This window comes from Cervus canadensis, chromosome 17 (assembly GCF_019320065.1).
Source record: "Cervus canadensis isolate Bull #8, Minnesota chromosome 17, ASM1932006v1, whole genome shotgun sequence".
NCBI lineage: Eukaryota > Metazoa > Chordata > Mammalia > Artiodactyla > Cervidae > Cervus > Cervus canadensis.
This window is the reverse complement of record NC_057402.1, coordinates 41,225,791-41,243,778: the sequence shown is the minus strand read 5'-3', so window position 1 is coordinate 41,243,778 and position 17,988 is coordinate 41,225,791. Positions and strand designations below refer to the sequence as shown.

Here is a 17,988-nt window from a genome sequence, read left to right as displayed (position 1 = left end):
AATCCCGTCAGCCCTCCCTATCTGCAGTTTCGCATCTGCAAATTCAACCAACTGCCCAACGTGTAGCATTGATACTATGTTTATGATATGCGGGTGGTTGAATCTGTGGATGCAGAACCTGCAGATAGGGAAGCTGGCTTAAGGAACTTGAGCGTCCTAGGATTTTGGTGTCCGTGGGGGCACTGGAACTGTCCTCGCGGATACCGAGTAACAGCTGTGTGCCCAGAGGCAGAAAGTAAGTCACAGGTTATATAAATGCATTTTAAATAAATGCAGCTTCAAGCCAACGTGGCTTGACTGTTTTCCAGGAGGCAGTCATTACCCTGTCTATTGCAGTACAATAGGAGGAGTTACTGCCCTTGGCTGTGCACTGGATTCACCTGTAGAGCTTTAGTAATGAATGAAGCCTGGCCCTAGCCCAGAAATTCAGAGTGAATGTCTGGCCCAGCAGGGAGCCTGGAGGACCCGACCTCAGAGTGGCTGGAGTGTGTTTTGTCTGGTTGGTGCCCAGTGATAGGCAGAAAAAACTGCAGGTTGTTGAATCATTCGCGGCTGCATGTATCAAGTTATTTGAATTTTATTTGGAAGGTGATTGGGTTCAAAGGGTTTAAGGAGGAAAGTGGCATGATTTTGCTTTAGAAAGATTATTAAGGAAGCAGCAGGGAGTGAAGGGGTCCCTGGGGAGAGATGAGGCTCTGAACTGAGTCAGTGTCAGGGAAGGTGGAGAGAAAGGGATGGATTGGGACAGGGCTCCCCAACTTCCAGAATCTAATGCCTGAGGATCTGAGGTGGAGCTGATGTAATAACAATAGAAATAAAGTGCACAATAAATATAATGTGCTTGAATGCAGTGGTTAAGACTCTGTGCTTCCAGTGCAGAGGTTGTGGGTTCAATCCCTGGTGGGGGAACTAAGATCCCACCCGCCGCATGGCAAAAAAAATTAAAATATGTAAAGAACTCTTATAAGTGAAAGAGAAAACCACAATCATGCCATTAGAAAAATAAGGTGTTAACTGGAAATTACATGAGAAATAATTTAAGCCTTCAGTAAACATTTCAAAGCAAGTTCCAATGAAGATAATGAGATGCCTTTTTTTTCTTCTTCTCCTAAAGAAAGGCAGTGACGGAACCACAGAGTGTCAGAGCCCACAGGGACCAAAGCTGATTAGTCTCACAATCAGTTAAGTCCTTTGGAGAATGGAAGTAACTAGGGTAAGATTCATAGGAAAGGAAAGTGAAGTCGCTCAGTCGTGACTGTGTGACCCCGTGGACTGTAGCCCACCAGGCTCTTCCGTCCATGGGATTGTAAGATTCATACATATGCTGAAATCTCCTGGATGATCTTGAAGGCATTATGCTAAGTGAAATCAGTCAGATAAAGACAAATACAGTATGATCCACTTACATGTAGAATCTGAAAAACAAAATGAAAACAGATTCATAGATACAGAGAAAAATGGGTGGTTGCCAGAATGGGAGGGAAATGGTGAAGTGGGTGAAATAGGTGTTGGGGAGTAAAAGTTACAAACCTCCTGTTATGAAATAAGCCACAAGGATGTCATGTACAGCATAAAGGTCAAGAATATTGTAATGACTTTGTATGGGGACAGGTGGTGATCTTACATAATGCGTGAAAATGTTAAATCGTGATATAGTACACCTGAAACTAACATAATATTGCACATCAACTATATTTCAATTAAAAGTAAGGAAGAGAAAGGAAGGAAGGAAGGAAGAAAAGAAAGAGAGAGAAAGGGACCGGTTTCTCGCCTGCTTATTTAGTCTTGTAGTTTTCCAAAGCGGCCACAAGATGTCAGTGTTAAAAATGCTAACAAGTCGGATGCCCTGGTTCAGCAGTTGAGCTTAATTTCAAAATACGAGGGAGTTTCCAGTTTTCAAAAGTGTACATTTTAAGAGGGGGAAAAACCATAAAAGCACTGCAGTTAGGGTATCAGTTCATTTTTTTCCCTTGTAAAAGAAATGGTATATTAGGTGAGTGTAAAGGCTTCTTTTAAAAAACAGCATTCCAAGGGGTTGTGCCTGGGGACGTTCAGGTTTTAATATGGCCCCTCTGGGATTCTGTATAGACATTCTGTCTGAAGTCTGGACTTCTCCCCAGGAAACTGTGCTAAGCACCCAGGCCTGGGATCCTGGAGTCTGAAGCTTCCCTGAGTGACAGCAGTGTGATATCCAGGAAGTCATTCAAAGCCCTTTCTGCTTCTCTCTGGTCCTCCTCCTTGCCAAGCCTCAGTGTTCTCTGCTGGACTACTGACTTCCTCTCAGACTTGTTTGTAAGATTAAATGAATTAACATAATATATTCTTATGAATGGCAGGAGGATAATAAGTTATAAGAGTCGCTCTGGGGTCAGACAACTCAATGAGGAGATTGGTCACTTCAGGCTTCCCAGGCGGCTCAGTGATAAAGAATCTGCCTGCTGGTGCAGGAGACGCAGGGTCAACATCTGGGCAAGAAAGATCCTCTGGAAAAGGAAATGGCAATCCTCTCCAGTGTTCTTGCCTGGGGAATCCCATGGACAGAGGAGCTTGGCGGGCTACAGTCCATGGGGTCACAAAGAGTCAGACACGACTGAGCACGCATGCGTGCACTGGTCACTTCCTAGGTGTGTGACCTTGGACGTCTCTGTACTTCTTTGAGGCTCCATTCACTCACAGGTGAAAGAATGACTAAAATGTCCCCCATCTCATAGGCTTGCTGTGTGATTGTATATCCTGAGCACCCAGTGTCCCATTCCCATGGGGTACCATGTCAGTCATCGTACCAATTATCGAGGGGACTGGTGCCTCTCCTGCATCTCTGGGCTCTTTGTGTGCTGCCTGTCATTGCTGCATCCTCATTTTTAAATATCTGTCTCCTCCACGTGACTGTGAACTCTTCAAATACAGAAGCTGCATGTATGCATACGTAATTTTCATCTCTGTATCCTCAGTGTTCGTGCTACTAAGATCCTCCCCGCTCCCTTCTCCCCAATTTACAGGTAAGTGGGTAAAAACTTGGAGAGGTAAACTGAGTTGCCCAGTGTGCATGCTCAGTCATCAGTCACTAGGTTATGTCTGACTCTGTCACCCCATGGACTATAGCCCATCAGGCTCCTCTGTCCATGGTATTTCCCAGGCAAGAATACTGGAGTGGGTTGCCATTTCCTCCTCTAAAGCTGCCCAGTATTGCACATAAATTGGCATTCCCGCTGCAGAGTACTTGTTTCTCTGAGTCGTCATCGTGGGTTTACTTCTCTCTGTGCCTGACTGCAGGCTCCCCAAGGGCAGGAAAACCAATTCAGAGTTGTGTTCCTAGTGTCAGAATGTCATCATCATCATCGCTAACATTTATGGAGCATGAGGTGCCAGCCACTGTTCTAAGCACCTCTTCATGTGTTCATCAGTTGAATCCTCACATATAACTTGTGAGATGGGGACCATCAGTATCTGAATGTATAGGAGGAGAGACAGACAAAGAATGGTTAACTTCCCCGATGTTGTACAGCCAAGTAGGAGGAGAGCCAGGCAGTCTGGACCGGGGGCCAGAGCACAGCATTAGTAATTGGTGCTGCCACTCAGGCCTCTGATGCAGAAGAGGGTTTGATCCCTGGGTCGGAAAGATCCCCTGGAGAAGGAAATGACAACCCACTCCAGAATTCTTGCCTGAGAAATCCCATGGACAAAAGAGCCTGGTGGGCTGCAGTTCATGGGGTTGCAAAGAGTCGTACATGACTGAGAGACGGAGCACACACACAATTCACTATGAGGAACGGCCTCATAGGTGTGCCTTCAAGTTCTGCATTCAGAGCTGCTTTGAAGGTGTCCTCTGAAGGGGGCTGAGAGGACCAAGATGGCAGGGCACGATTGAATGAGTGAGAGGGCGAGTGTAAGGCGGAGCTCGCCGCTCCAGTTGTTCAGTCCTGGCAGTGGGAAGCAGTGGAAAAGACTGGAGCTGCCATGAGCCGTGGTGGGACTACATGGGGACTTTTCTCAGCAGAGGGCAGTGCTCAGTTTCCTGGGCACCCCAGGAAATGCCACTGCCTTGGCATACCTGGGGGTTCACCCCCCAGCTGCATCTCGCAAGCCTGGAGGGGTGGTATGTGGGCTTCATCTTGGGTACCAGCTCTGGGGATGAGTCAAGTCTCCCTGGAGCCCTGTGCTGAGCAGGATGGGGGATGTGTCCACTCTCAGTGCAGAGAGCACGACAGATGTCCCAATCTGTGTAGGAGGGGACCGTGGGCCATGCTGGGCAAACCTGCCGTCTGATAGACCAGAATTCCTGCACCTTCTCCAGGTCTCCCAAGGCAGCCAGGCTGCCTGTCGTTGGTTTGGGGCTTCTGTCGGGGGCACTGAGTGCAATAGGCTGATCCACCCAGTATCTTAACTCACTGCAGCCAGGTCACACACAGAGCCTCCCCCACCCCATCTCCTCCCCCAGAGGGAGGGGAGACAGTGTCTCCATGGCCGTGTCCCCAGCTGTGGGGCCAGAGCCGCCTCCCTTCCTCCCTCTCCAGCGTCGTCTCTCAGTTCTGTTATTGTTGGCTGGTGCGAACAAGGCTGAACATCTGCCAGACATCTGCTCACGTCTCCTGTGAATGCTCCCAACAGACAGGCAGGAAGCGGCGCTGCCCTAGACCAAGGTGCCAGGGGCGACGTGTGAGCTGCTCTGGGATGCTGTCTGGCCTGCCTGGGGCTGGTGGGACCCCTGGGGTCTCTGGGGGCTGGCCAGATGATGGGAGAACTCGGGGGTCTGCGTTCTTCCCCTCTTCCCCAGAAGGGACGGTACTCTGGTCAGTCAGTGGAAGAGAGGGGAGGAGAGGGCAGATATGTTAGAAACCGTCTCCGCTATCCTGGGGAGGCAAAGACAAGAGGAACAGGCTTCTACTCCTAGGATGGGGGTGGGAAGGAGAATGGCCTTCTCAGTGCCCCAGAAAATAGACCTTGAGAGAAAGATGTGAGTGCAGGTAGTTTATTTGATGGGAATCTGTTTGAGATGATGGGAAACAAGAGAAGGAAGTCAGTAGAAAGTGTTTTATTAAGCAGGTGTCCATGGGGCACCTAAAACACCGTCCATGGAGGAGCCAGAAAGACAGCCTCATCTCCTCTGTGGGAGGTGAGCACAGGAGGGGATTTCTTCTTCACCTCCCCTCGGCCATTGTTGAGGGCTGCCCCTCGGCCATCAGCTTCCTGGCTTTTCTGCCTGCAGCAGGGAGTGGGCTGGGAGCAAGCCTGCAGGGGCAAGGGCTTCAGCGCTGGCAGTGGGAGGCCACCAAGGGGGTGGGAGGACACAGATGGTCCCTGCCACTAGGGCCAATGAAGGTCAAGGATGAGGCTAGCTGGGCACTGACGTAGCAGTGGTTCCCCCTGCCTCTCCTCTCTTTTTCTTTTTTTTTAATGTGGACCATTTTAAAAGTCTTTATAGAATTTGTTACAGTATTGCTTCTGTTTTATGTTTTGGTTTTTTTGGTTGTGAGGCATGTGGGATCTCAGCTCCCCAACCAGGGTTCGAACCCACGCTCCCTGCATTGGAAGGGCAAGTCTTAACCACTGGACCACCAAGGAAGAGTCCCCCACCTCTTTTTCTTTCTCATTCTCTCTGCCGCTATCACTGTGAGCTGCCCATCTCCTCCCTCCCTGCTTCTCCCCTCTCTCTCTTGTCATCCCCTCCCTTCTCCCTCTCGTGTCATCTCTCTTGACTCTCACCTTTCCGTTTGTATCCACCTATCCTCTGTTTTACTTGTTGTTTATTGTTCAGTCACTAAGTCGTGTCCGCTTCTTTGCAACTCCATGGACTGCGGCACAGCAGGCCTCCTCTGTCCCTCACTATCTCCCAGAGTTGGCCCAAGTTCATATCCACTGACTTCGTGATGCCATCCAACCATCTCATCCTCTGCCACCCTCTTCTCCTTCTGCCTTCAATCTTTCCCAGCATCAGGGTCTTTGCCAGCGAGTTGATTGTTTTATTTATGTAGCCCTAATCCTGGAGGCAATGGCACCCCACTCCAGTACTCTTGCCTGGAAAATCCCATGGATGGAAGAGCCTGGTAGGCTGCGGTCCATGGGGTTGCTAAGAGTCGGACACGACTGAGCAACTTCACTTTCACTTTTCACTTTCACACATTGGAGAAGGAAATGGCAACCCACTCCAGTGTTCTTGCCTGGAGAATCCCAGGGATGGGGGAGCCTGGTGGGCTGCCGTCTATGGGGTCGCACAGAGTCGGACACGACTGAAGTGACTTAGCAGTAGCAGCAGCAATCCTGAACAGAGAAGGGATGGGATCATAAAGGGACTTCATCCTGTCTCCCAAGGGCTGGCCCTTCCTCTTATTCTAGGGGACTAAGTATTTCCTCCCTGTCCCCTGGATGAATACTCAATACTCCCCTGGATGAGTCTCTTCAGTTCTAAAGTGTCCTGTAGCTAGTTTGTGTTGCTGAACGCTTAAACATGGACTCCAGTTAGCAAATAAAAAGTCATTTTTCCCAGGTAATAATCAAATTCTGGACTTGATGGAAAATTGAGCCAGCCCTTCTCTCCCAGCTTGGCCCCTTGCTGGCAGGAGGTCCCTCCCTAGGTCTTCTCTCCCATCTTACCCACTGCACTTTCTAACCCTTTTGGGGTAAGAGCTTGGGGGGAGAAAAAGAGATCAGGACATGAGAAAACTTCTTCCCTGATAGTAAGTGCTAAGAGACCCAGCTTCTTTGTTCTCCCATCTTGGCCAGTGGCCATGATGAGTGTTTTTCTTTTCTTTCTTTCTTCTTCTTCTTTTTTTTTTTTTTTCCTGACCAAACCGAGAAGCACCTGGAATCTTAGTTCCAGGGATGGAACCCATGCCTCCTGTGGTGAAAGGGTGGGTTCCTGGATCGCTAGGGAAGTTCCTGTGAGCATCTATCTTGAGGATGTTATCTGTGGGCATATCTCCCACTCCTGAGATCTTTTCTAGAGTTTTCCATGGAAGACAAATGCTCTCAGTCCCTGGGAATCCCCCATGTTTCTGAGTCTATCCTGCTGAGGTCTGTTTACTTTTCCAGGACACCTTCTGGACAGGACTAAGATGCCCATGTTCTTTCTCTGATGTGATTGGCTTCTGGATCAGTCATGGATTCTTAGGTCCCAGCAAATTCTAGGCACACAGGCCTGTCCTAGTGCAGCCACCTATGTTTAGTGGTCACGACAGCTTCCCTTGGCCTTCTAGGCAGAGGTAGTCCCTCTGCTCTCCCCCAGCACAGCAGATGGTCCTCCCAGGGGGTGCTCATGGTAAAGAACCTGCCTGCCAATGCAGGTAGATGTAAGAGATGCGGATTTGATTCCAGGGTTAGGAAGAGTCCCTGAAGGAGGGCCCCAAAACCCACTCCAGTATCCTTGCCTGGAGAATCCCATGGACAGAGGAGCCTGGTGGACTAGAGTCCATGGGGTTGCAAAGAGTCGGACGTGACTGAAGTGACTTAGCATGCAGGTAAATTTAAAGTATTACTACCATATCCCAATGTGACCATTAAATACATAGGACTATTGGGAGAACAGACTCCAGGATGCTTTGGAGATTGGAAAGACTTCTCATAAAACAAGTATTATATATTAACCCGTATATATGGAATCTAGAAAAATAGGTACAGATGAACCAGGGAAAGGGGAGGGTGGGACAAACTGAGAGAATAGCACAGACATATATGCAGGGCCCTGTGTAAAATAGATGGCTAATATAATATAATACAGGGAAGCTGCCGTATAATACAGGGAGCTCAGCTTGGTGCTCTGTGATGACCTAGAGGGGTGGGATGGGGGTTGGGATGGAGGCTTAGGAGGGAGGGGATATATGTATTCATATAGCTGATTCATTGTTGTATAGCAGGAGCTAGTACAACATTGTAAAGCAATTATCTCCAATAAAAAGAATAATAATAAAATAAAAACAAAAAGACTTCTCATAGGAAAGGCCATCCCAGGAGAAGGAAGGGCCTATACACCAGAGCATCATTTTTTTTTCCTCTTACTTAAATCACTTTAATTTTACTTGGTTACCTGGATGTGGTTTTCAAAACCAAATAAGACATATATTTGTATGATTAACAAAATTATAATGTTCATTAACTTTTGGAATACATTAAAAATATATAGGATAAGGCTAGCAAAAGTACATAACTAAAGAATTCATCTATACAACATTAGAAAAATAAAACAGGTCAATGACGAAGCTGTATGAAGTTATTTTTTCCTGTTTTTCAGAATCCATCCGAGAACATGCTGCCACAAATAGCCCTTTTGCTGCTAATGTCCTTGAACTTGGTTCATGGAGTGTTTTACACTGAACAAACATATACAGGCATAAAAGGCCCACCATCCAACACCAAGACACAGTTCTTCATCCCTTGTGCCATGAAGAGTAAAGGTAAACTTAACTATATATTTTGCTCTTTTAACTGATGGGTTGTTTCTTTCTATAATCTTTTTTTTTTTTTTTAACTTTTTATTTTGTTTTGGAATATAGCCGATTAACAATGTTGTGATAATTTCAGCGGTTGTGTATTATCTTAAAAGAGATTCTTGAAAGACCCATACAGAGAATGCAGTTTTCAAAGGATCAGGTCAGCTGAACTGCTAAGAACCGTATCTCCCAAGTAGCTGAATAACCTGTTGATTTAAGTATTTGTAATCTTCTTCTGATTGTTGTTGTTTAGTTGCTCATTGTGTTTGACTCTCTATGACCCCATGGACTGTAGCCTGCCAGGCTCCTCTGTCCATGGAATTTGCCAGGCAAGGATACTGGAATAGGTTGCCACTTCCTTCTCCAAGGGTCTTCCCAACCCAGGGATTGAACCTGTGTCTCCTGCATTGGCAGGCAGATTCTTTAACACTGAGTCACATGGGAAGTCCATATTCTGATTATGAAGTGATAAATACTCAATGTGGAAGACTGAGGAAAAGAAAATGTTTCCCTAATTTTTAGTGTGTTTCTTAACATATATCTTATTTTTATATATTTTCCTGTTTGATTTTTTTTATTATTTAAAAAGTGGAAAATCCAAGGTGTAATTTTCATTCAGTACTTGTCATTTGATCCTTAGGCCGTTTTGTTGCAGAAAGTGAAGTCCATGTTTGGTTTTTTTTTTTTTTTTTAATTAAGTGGTAGTTTTTTTTATTAAAAAAATTTTTTTTTAATGTGGACCATTTTTAAAGTCTTTATTGAATTTGTTACAATACTGCTTCTGTTTTATGCTTTGTTTCTCTTTTGGCCACAAGGCATGTGGGGTCCTAGCTCCCTGACCAGGGATCAAACCCACACCCCCTGCATTGAAAGAAGTCCTAACTGGACCACCAGGGAAGTCCCATGAAGTCCATGATTTTAGAATGATGGTAGCAATTCATGAACCAAGTAATCAGTTTTCACATAGTTTCAATAATTACAGCAACTTCCTTGAACAGTCTGTAGAAATTCAGAAAATGTGAAATTGTCATTTCAAAAAATTTTTTTCTTTACTTGACCTATATGATCTGCCACTTTGAAACATAAGGACACTTAAGTAATCTGCAACTGTCTGACCTCACAGCCATCCCCAGCTTCCATTGAAAATCTCTGAGCTGGCTGGTGACTGTGGCCTTAGCATCCAGCTGTGGCTCCCTGGACCCCTCTATAGCAGGGTCCAGGGCTTCCATCACCCACTTGGGTGGAAACCTTAATGTATATTGTATATGCCACAGAATGCAGCCAGATTTATCTATGACTTTATGTGAGCAAGCAAGTGTTAAACCACTGAATTAGGGGGTGCCCATAATACACCCTAGCTTATTTGGACAAAGTTAGAAGTTGTTAAAAAAAAAGTAAGATGCTGCAGTAACAAAAACCTGCAGTGCATATCCATATATTGGTTAGGTAAATGGCAGTAAGGAAATGGGACTGGAGGAACCCTCAGTCCCTCTTATGCAGTGGTGAAATATTTATGATTAGTCTTCTGTGATACCTGGAAGGCACATTTGGTTCCTAATGAACTTGTAGCTCTGGGGAAAGTGGTTGGAAAATCAGAATGGTGGTAATCACATTGGTTGTTGCTGGCTATGTTTAACAAGGTGTTACAAGGAAAAGATGCACTCAGAAAAGAATCGACTCATTTCCAAGAGTAATAACAGGCAATGGAGAAAGGCCAGAAATGAAGGTTGGAAAAATGAACCTCCTTGAAATGATAGCGTCAGAAGTGGGATTGAGAAAGACTTCAGAGTGGCCAAAGGCAAATTCAGATTCAGGGTGTGGTACCCAGTGCCGAGTCCAGTTGGAAGCAGGCAAGAATCAAATGAAAGGTGCGGGTCTGACACCTATAATTAAAATTTCCCCCTGGTTTTTATGTCTCAGAGCAAACAGAGGAAGGATAGGAACTTCACGCTTGTGGCTGTAGGTGGCCTGAAGGCAGCCACTGTTGTATTTCGTGAAAGAGGCTTGAGGATGTGAAATAAACAAATACAGCAGCTCTAGGAACCAAGTCTTGAAAGAACAGTGGGTGTGGTTCCTGGAAGATGGAACCGGAAAGTGACTACTGAGTCGTCTGAGAGTCAGACTGCCAAAAAAAAAAAAAAGAAATAAGAACCCTGGCCTTAGAAAGCCTATGATTATTCGAGACTTTTAACCCTCTAAGCACCCTGAAACTCCAATCATGCACAGGCATCGAACAGGCTGAGGAAAGCAGTCCCCAAGGGACATAGGCTTTCCAACGTCTACTGCACAGGTGGCCAAGGAGGCAATGGAAAATGGAGAACTTTCCAAAAAGTGTCCTTGATGAGCAGTAAAAAATTGCAGGGCCCTCTGAGAGCAGTTGTTGTTCAGTCACTCGGTCATGTCCATCTCTTCATGACCCCATGGACTGCAGCACACCAGCCTTTCCTGTCCTTCACTATCTCCCGCAGTTTCTCAGACTCATGTCCATTGCATCAGTGATGCCATTCCAACCATCTCATTCTCTGCCTTGCCTGTTCATTTACAGAGTGTCAGTGGCTGTTTTTGTGTTACAATGGCAGGGTTGAATAGCTGTAGCAGAGACCTCATGGCCTGCAAGCCTCACATATTTACTTTCTGGCCCTGAAGAAGAAGTTTGCCAACTCCCACTCTAGAAAGGTGCTTCTCAGAACTGAGAGCAGCCACTTCTGGCTTTATACAAGGAGCCGTGTGACTGCTGGAGATTCTGAGCTTTTGAGCCGGGGGCTGTAAATTGATGGGGTGATGGGTCATTGCTCATGGGCTGGAAGTGTTTTCTTTGTGGGAGAATGGAGAAAAAGAATATTTGGTGACCAGACTGTAGCTGAGACACTGAGTGCACACTGAACATCCTTGCGCTCTTTCTAGCTGCCCGCCGGTTGAGCATGGTCAGAGGGTAAGTTCTAGACAGTTGATCATAAATGAAAATGACATGTGTCAGGTCTGGCCTGAGTCCTTGAAAAGCCCACATATAAGTCTCTATGCTCTCTTGTCCTCTGTTCTGGAACTCTGAATTTAACTAGTGTTGAGATGGTGGAGACACAGGAAGGAGACAGCCTGGGTCCCTGAGTCACTACCTGGAAAGGGCTGCCTTGGAGAGTGGCCTGGGTTGCATCAGATTTTGTGCTGATGAGAAATAAGCTTCCATTGGGATTAAAATGCTGAGAGTTAAGGATTGATTTTGTTATTGCAGCTGAAGCTGATATTCTTTAAGAAAAAAATTTTTTATTGAATTACAGTTGACATACAACATTAATTTCAGGTGTACAACACAGTGATTCAATATTTGGATATATTGTGATATGATCACCACACTAAGTCTAGTTAACATTCATCATCAGGCATAGTTACAGAATTGTTTTTCTTGTGTTGAGAACTTTTAAAATCTATTCTTAGTAACTTTCAAATATGCAAGGCAGTATTATCAACCTTGGGCTTCCCTGGTGGCTCAGAGGTAAAGAATCTTCCTGCCAATGCAGGAGACACGAGTTTGATCCTTCGGTTGGGAAAATCCCCCAGAGAAGGAAATGGCAACCCACTCCAGTATTTTTGCCTGGGAAATTCCATGGACAGAGAAGCCTGGCAGGCTACTGTCCATGAAGTCACAAGGAATTGGACACGACTAAACACACTCACACACATGACTTATTTATAACTGGAAGGTTTATATCTCTTAACTCCCTTCACTCATTTTGCCCACACTCCTTCCACCACCCTACCCTGGCTGCCCACCTGTAGCAACCACTAATCTGTTGTCTGTATCTATGAGCTTGGGGGTTCTTTTGTGTTGTTTTTTCAGGTTCCACACATAAGAGAAATCATACTCTATTTTTCTCTGTCTGACTTCTTTCATTAAACATCCTGCTCTCAAGGACCATCCATGTTGTCACAAATAGCAAGATTTCATTCTTTTTACGGGTAAATAATATTCCACTGTTTGTGTGTGTACATAGCAATAAGTGAGTGAGTGAAAGTTGCTCATTCGAGTCCAACTCTTTGCAACACCATGGATTGTAGCCCACCAGGCTCCTCTGTCCATGGAATTTTCCAGGCAAGAATACTGGAGTGGGTAGCAGTTCCCTTCTCCAGGGGATCTTTCTGACACAGGGATCGAACCGAGGTCTCCTGCATTGCAGGCAGATTCTTTACCATCTGAGCCACCAGGGAAGCCCCTAAATAAATGAAATATATATGTGTTATATATGTATGTGTGTGTGTGTGTGTATATATATATATATATATATATAAATATAGTTTTTTTTTCTTTATCCATTCATCCATTGATGGACATCTAGCTTGTTGCCATGTCTTGACTATTGTGAAAAATGCTGCAGTGAACATATCTTTCCAAACTAATGTTTCTGTTTTCTTTGGGTAAATATCAGAAGTGGAATTGTTGGATCATGTGGTAGTTCTATTTTTGATTTCTTGAGGAACCTCCATACTGTTTTCCATACTGGCTGCACCAACTTACATTCCCACACATAGTGCACAAGGGTTCCCTTCTCTCCACAGCCTCCCAACACCTGCTGCTTCTTATCTTTTTGATACCAGCCATTTTAACAGGTGTGAGGTGACATACTATTGTGGTTTTGATTTGCATTTCTCTCATGATTAGTGGTGTTGAGCACCTTTTCATATACTGAAACTGCTGTTCTGTGTGATAGACTATACATCACCCTATGGAATAATTTAAATAAAATTGAGTTTATACTTGTATATAATTATTATTCAGTTATGCAATTTTGTATTTATATATTAATAGCTTTGCATGCTATGTAAAATAGTCTTTGAAACACAATTTTTAATAACTTTCTAATACAGCATTGATTATTTCTTTGATAATGCACAGAGCTTAAAAAAGCATGGTGAGAAAGACAAGTTCATCCATTGTGTGTAAAAGGGTGCATATATGTGTGCTAAGTGTGTTGCTTCAGTGGTGTCCAACTCTTTGTGACCCTATGGACCATAGCCTTCCAGGCTTCCCTGTCCCTGGGATTCTCCAGGTTAAGAATACTGGAATGGGTTGCCATGCCCTCCTCCAGTGGGTCTTCCCGACCCAGGGATCAAATTCGCGTCTCTTATGTCTCCTGCATTGGCAGGTGGGTTCTTTACCACTAGAGCCACCTGGGAAGCCCGGTATAAAAGGGTAACTGCAATTTTCCTGAAATACAATTTAACACTGTGTGTATTTCCTGTGACCCAGTAATTCTATATCTGGAAACATCATCAGGCAATAATAAGAGATGTGGACAAAAATAGATACACAAAAGATTTTTGTTTTAGCTTTATAATATCAGAGTTGGAAATCATCTAAAATGTTCAACAGGAACCAAATAGTTACATCACCGACAGCATCTCTGCAGGCTCTGCCTGTTTGTTGATGTGGCTTGTTTAGCATCAGATGCTTGCAGCTTGAGGAACGGAACATATATCTGATCTGTAAGTACATATCAGATGCACCCCCTTTCACACTGTACCTTTTCATTCCCTGCTGACTGCTTTACGATTAGGGATGCGGCTGGCCAAGTCTTGTCTCCGTTTCAATTCTCTGGCAACTCATGACTTCTGGCTGCAAAGATTCTTCAGATGGTGTCTTGGACATCAAACAGCGACAGCCCAACATTTGGTTACATAAAGTGCAAATGAATCATGAACACGTGGATTATATTTCCGTTCAAATACACAGGGATTTCAATTTATGGGAAATGGACTGTGGGCTGCACGAATTAGCGCTAGGTTTGGGAAATTGGTTGAAACCCTGACCAGATCCTCAGTTTAGTTATATCCATCTGCTCTCCCCAACCCCCACCCACCCCAACCCCCCTCCTTAGCACCTTAGAAATGACAGCTGTTTCGTTCCAGGAGATGCTAAAAGCTAGTCTCTTCTCCAAGAAAGACAGGAGGCCAACTTGATTTGCCAGAGGTTCCTGAAGTTTATTTCTTTTGTCCCAAAGCCAACAACGACTAAACAAAATACAAAACGGACCCTCCCTTCCCCTTGGCTTCTGTGTTGGAACTTTCTTAATTTTTATTTCTCTCTTTAGTTTCTTCTCTGCCTTGATGTTGCATGTCTCTTCCACTGCTGATCCCTTAAATGTTGGAATTTCCTGAGGCTCCCTCCTGAACCCATTGTCCTTATTGTATTTTGTGCGTGCTCAGACGTGTCCAACTCAATGCAGTCTCAAGGATTGTAGCACGCCAGGCTCCTCTGTCCAGGGGATTTTCCCTGAAAGAATGCTGGAGTGGGTTGCCATGCCCTCTTCCAGGGGATCTTCCGGACCCAGGGATTGAACCCATGTCTCTTGTGTCTCCTGCAGCTGCAGGTAGGTTCCTTATCACTAGTGCCACCTGGGATGCCCCAGTTGCTTAGCTGCAAATGGAATCCTGCAGAGAACAAGGACAGCAGCTGATTAAGGTGTGGAGGACAGGGGTTAGGGAGGATCAAAGACTAGAACAGTGGAAGGAAGAGGAAAGGGGACCCATGGCCCTAGAGGAGCAGCTGCTGTGTCCCCCACAGACAGCACAGACTCAGAGACAACCACCAAGAGAGCTCTAGGCCAGCAGGGAGGCTGACGGCTTCCTGGTGTTTCTCCTGACTCTGGGGCCAGTGTCAGGGGAAGGAGGTGTGAGGTGGCCTGGGAGTGAGACTGCCTTCAGGATCAAACGTAATGCCATCTCCTCCATGAAGTCCAGTCTACAGCAGGGGTCCCCAACCTCCAGGTCATGGACCGGTGGGTACCTTCTGTCAGATCAGCAGCAGCATTATATTAGAAATAAAGTGCACAACAAATGTAATGTGCTCCATATACCCCAATGTTCATGTAGCACTATTACAACAGGTTGCTTCCAGGACGTGGAAGCAACCTAGATGTCCATTGACAGATGACTGAATAAAGAATCTGTGCTACATACATACAATGGAATATTACTCAGCCATAAAAGAATGCATTTGACTCAGTTCGAATAAGGTGGATGAACCTAGAGCCTATTATCCAGAATGAAGTAAGCCAGAAATACAAATCTTGTTTATTAACGCATATATATGGAATCCAGAAAGATGGTACTGGAGACTGCTGTCTTCACAGCAGTGAAGACACAGACATAAAGAACAAATTTGTGGAAACAGGTTGAGGAGGGGAAGGAGAGGGAGGGACGAATGGAGAGAGTAGCAGAGAAACATATACATTGCCATACAGACAGCCAGCGGGAATTTGCTATATGACACAGGGAGCGCAAAGCGGTGCTCTGTGACAACCCAGAAGGGTGAGATGGGGAGGGAGGTGGGAAGGAGGTTCAAGAAGGAGGGGACCTATATGTACATATGGCTGATTCATGTTGATGGATAGCAGAAACCAACACAATATTGTAAAGCAGTTATCCTCCAATAAAATATAAATTAATTAAAAATATGTAACGTGCTTGAATCAACCCTAAACCATCCCTGGCATTTTCAGTCTGTGGAAAAACTATCTTCCACGAAATCCATCCATAGTGCCCAAAAGGTTGGGGACCACTGTGTGTTCTCATCACTGGAGTTCCTGTCCCTCCTTGAGCACGCTCCAGACCCTTAAGCCAGTCCAGTCCTCCCCCACTCTGCGTCCTCAGCTCCCCACTGTCCTCCCACTCTGCCTTTTGGACACTGGACTGGATCTAGGCTTCACTACTTGGCTCTTGGACTTCCCTTGAGAATAAGCTCTGGCCTTTGGTGCTGCCTCCCTCTACTTCAGACTGCCTTGGAGAGGACGCCTGGCCTTGGGTGGACCCTGGGCCTCTTTTGAGTTGGCATCCATCCAGGCTCATCCAGTTCCCCCTGGAGAGGTGGAATTCAGACAGTGGTCCTTTGTCTCCCTGGCTTAGCACTCAGCATCCATTTCCACTTCCCTGCTGAGCCTCTCCCAGGTCTCCCCAGCTGGACCACTGAGTAATCTCTCCACTGCAAGGCTGAACTCACACGACCTTCCAAATAGTGGGCTTGTTACCTATCCATCACCTCTAGGGAGAGCAAAGACAGGACACCCCAGGGCTTACCATGAGACTTTCGTGTTTGTTCTGGTTCCCAAGTCATCTCTGTGCCCCACTGGGTCCCCGGATGCTTCCTGTATCCCTGACTGGTCTGGCGCTGCTGTCTCTCTCCTTCTTGCTCCCTGAGCTGCAGCACACAGCCTGGCTGAAGCTCATGGTCAGCAAGCCAGCCAGAGGGTGGCCTCTAGAATCTGTGGACAACTTGTTAGCTCCTTTCCTACCTTCTTGTCTAGGTTGGAGGAGGTAACCATGCTTTATTTTATTTTATTTTATTGGAATGTAGTTGCTTCACACTGTTGTATTAGTTTCTGCTATACTGCAAAGTGAATCAGCTATGTGGTAGTTTAGTTACTAACTCGTGTCCGGCTCTTTGTGACCCCATGGACTGTAGCCCACCAGGCTCCTCTGTCCATGGGAATTCCCAGGCAGGAATGCTGGAATGGGTTGCCATTTTCTCCTCCAGGGGATCTTGCTGAGCCAAGGACTAAGTGTGCCTCCTGCATTGGCAGGAGTGTTCTTTACCACTGAGACACCTGGGAAACCCCATATTCTCTTATATTCTGTGTTTATAATTGAGATTGTGTCATTTGACCCCATCTCCATTCACTTGGGTTAGGGGTGTCTTCAGAAAGGAAGGAGCTGTCGTTGTTCAGTTGCTGAGTCATGTCTGACTCTTTGTGACCCCATGGACTGCAACACACCAGGCCTCCCTGTCCCTCACCATCTCCCAGAGTTTGCCCAAGTACATGTCCAATGATTCGATGATGCCATCCAACCATCTCATCCTCTGTCATCCTCTTCTCCTTCTGCCCTCAATCTTTCTCAGCATCAGGGTCTTTTCCAATGAATCGGCTGTTCACATCAGGTGGCCAAAGCATTGGAGCTTCAGCTTCAGCATCCATCCTTCCAATGAATATTCAGGGTTGATTTCCTTTAGGACTGACTGTTTTGATCTCCTTGCCTTCCAGGGGACTCTCAACAGTCTTCTCCAGCACCATAGTTCGAAAGCATCAATTCTTCAGCGCTCTGCCTTCTTTATTGTTCAGCTCTAACATCCGTACATATATAAACGTGTTCCTTTTGGAAAAGTAGGAAATGTAGAGAAAAATAAATGAAAAGCACTTATAATCTCTCTCACTAGCCAGAGATAATCTCTGTTTATGTTGTGGCATATAATATCAATAATAATCTATTTTCAGAAAAAAATGCAATTTTCCATATTTCTCTGGTATTGAACTTAACTCTTTAACCCCCAGTTTTCTGGACTGTGGGTTTTTAAAAATATTTATTTATCTGGCTGCACTGAGTCTTAGTTGCAGCACTTGGGACTTTTAGCTGCAGCATGTGGGATCTAGTTCCCCAACCAGGGATTGAACCCAGGCCCCTGGCATTGGGATGCTGGAGTCTTCAACACTGGACTACCAGGCAAATCCCGAAGATGGAAAATGGATTTTGCTAATCCAAAGTAAATTTAGTCATTCCTGGTTTACTCCTGATATTAGTC

The 17,988-nt window shown here is 45.6% G+C and overlaps 1 pseudogene; it reads right to left on the bottom strand.

The window, feature by feature from the left end:
• Positions 1-9,382: 9,382 nt before the first annotated feature.
• On the bottom strand, positions 9,383-9,652 carry LOC122454941 (annotated as a pseudogene).
• Positions 9,653-17,988: the final 8,336 nt, after the last annotated feature.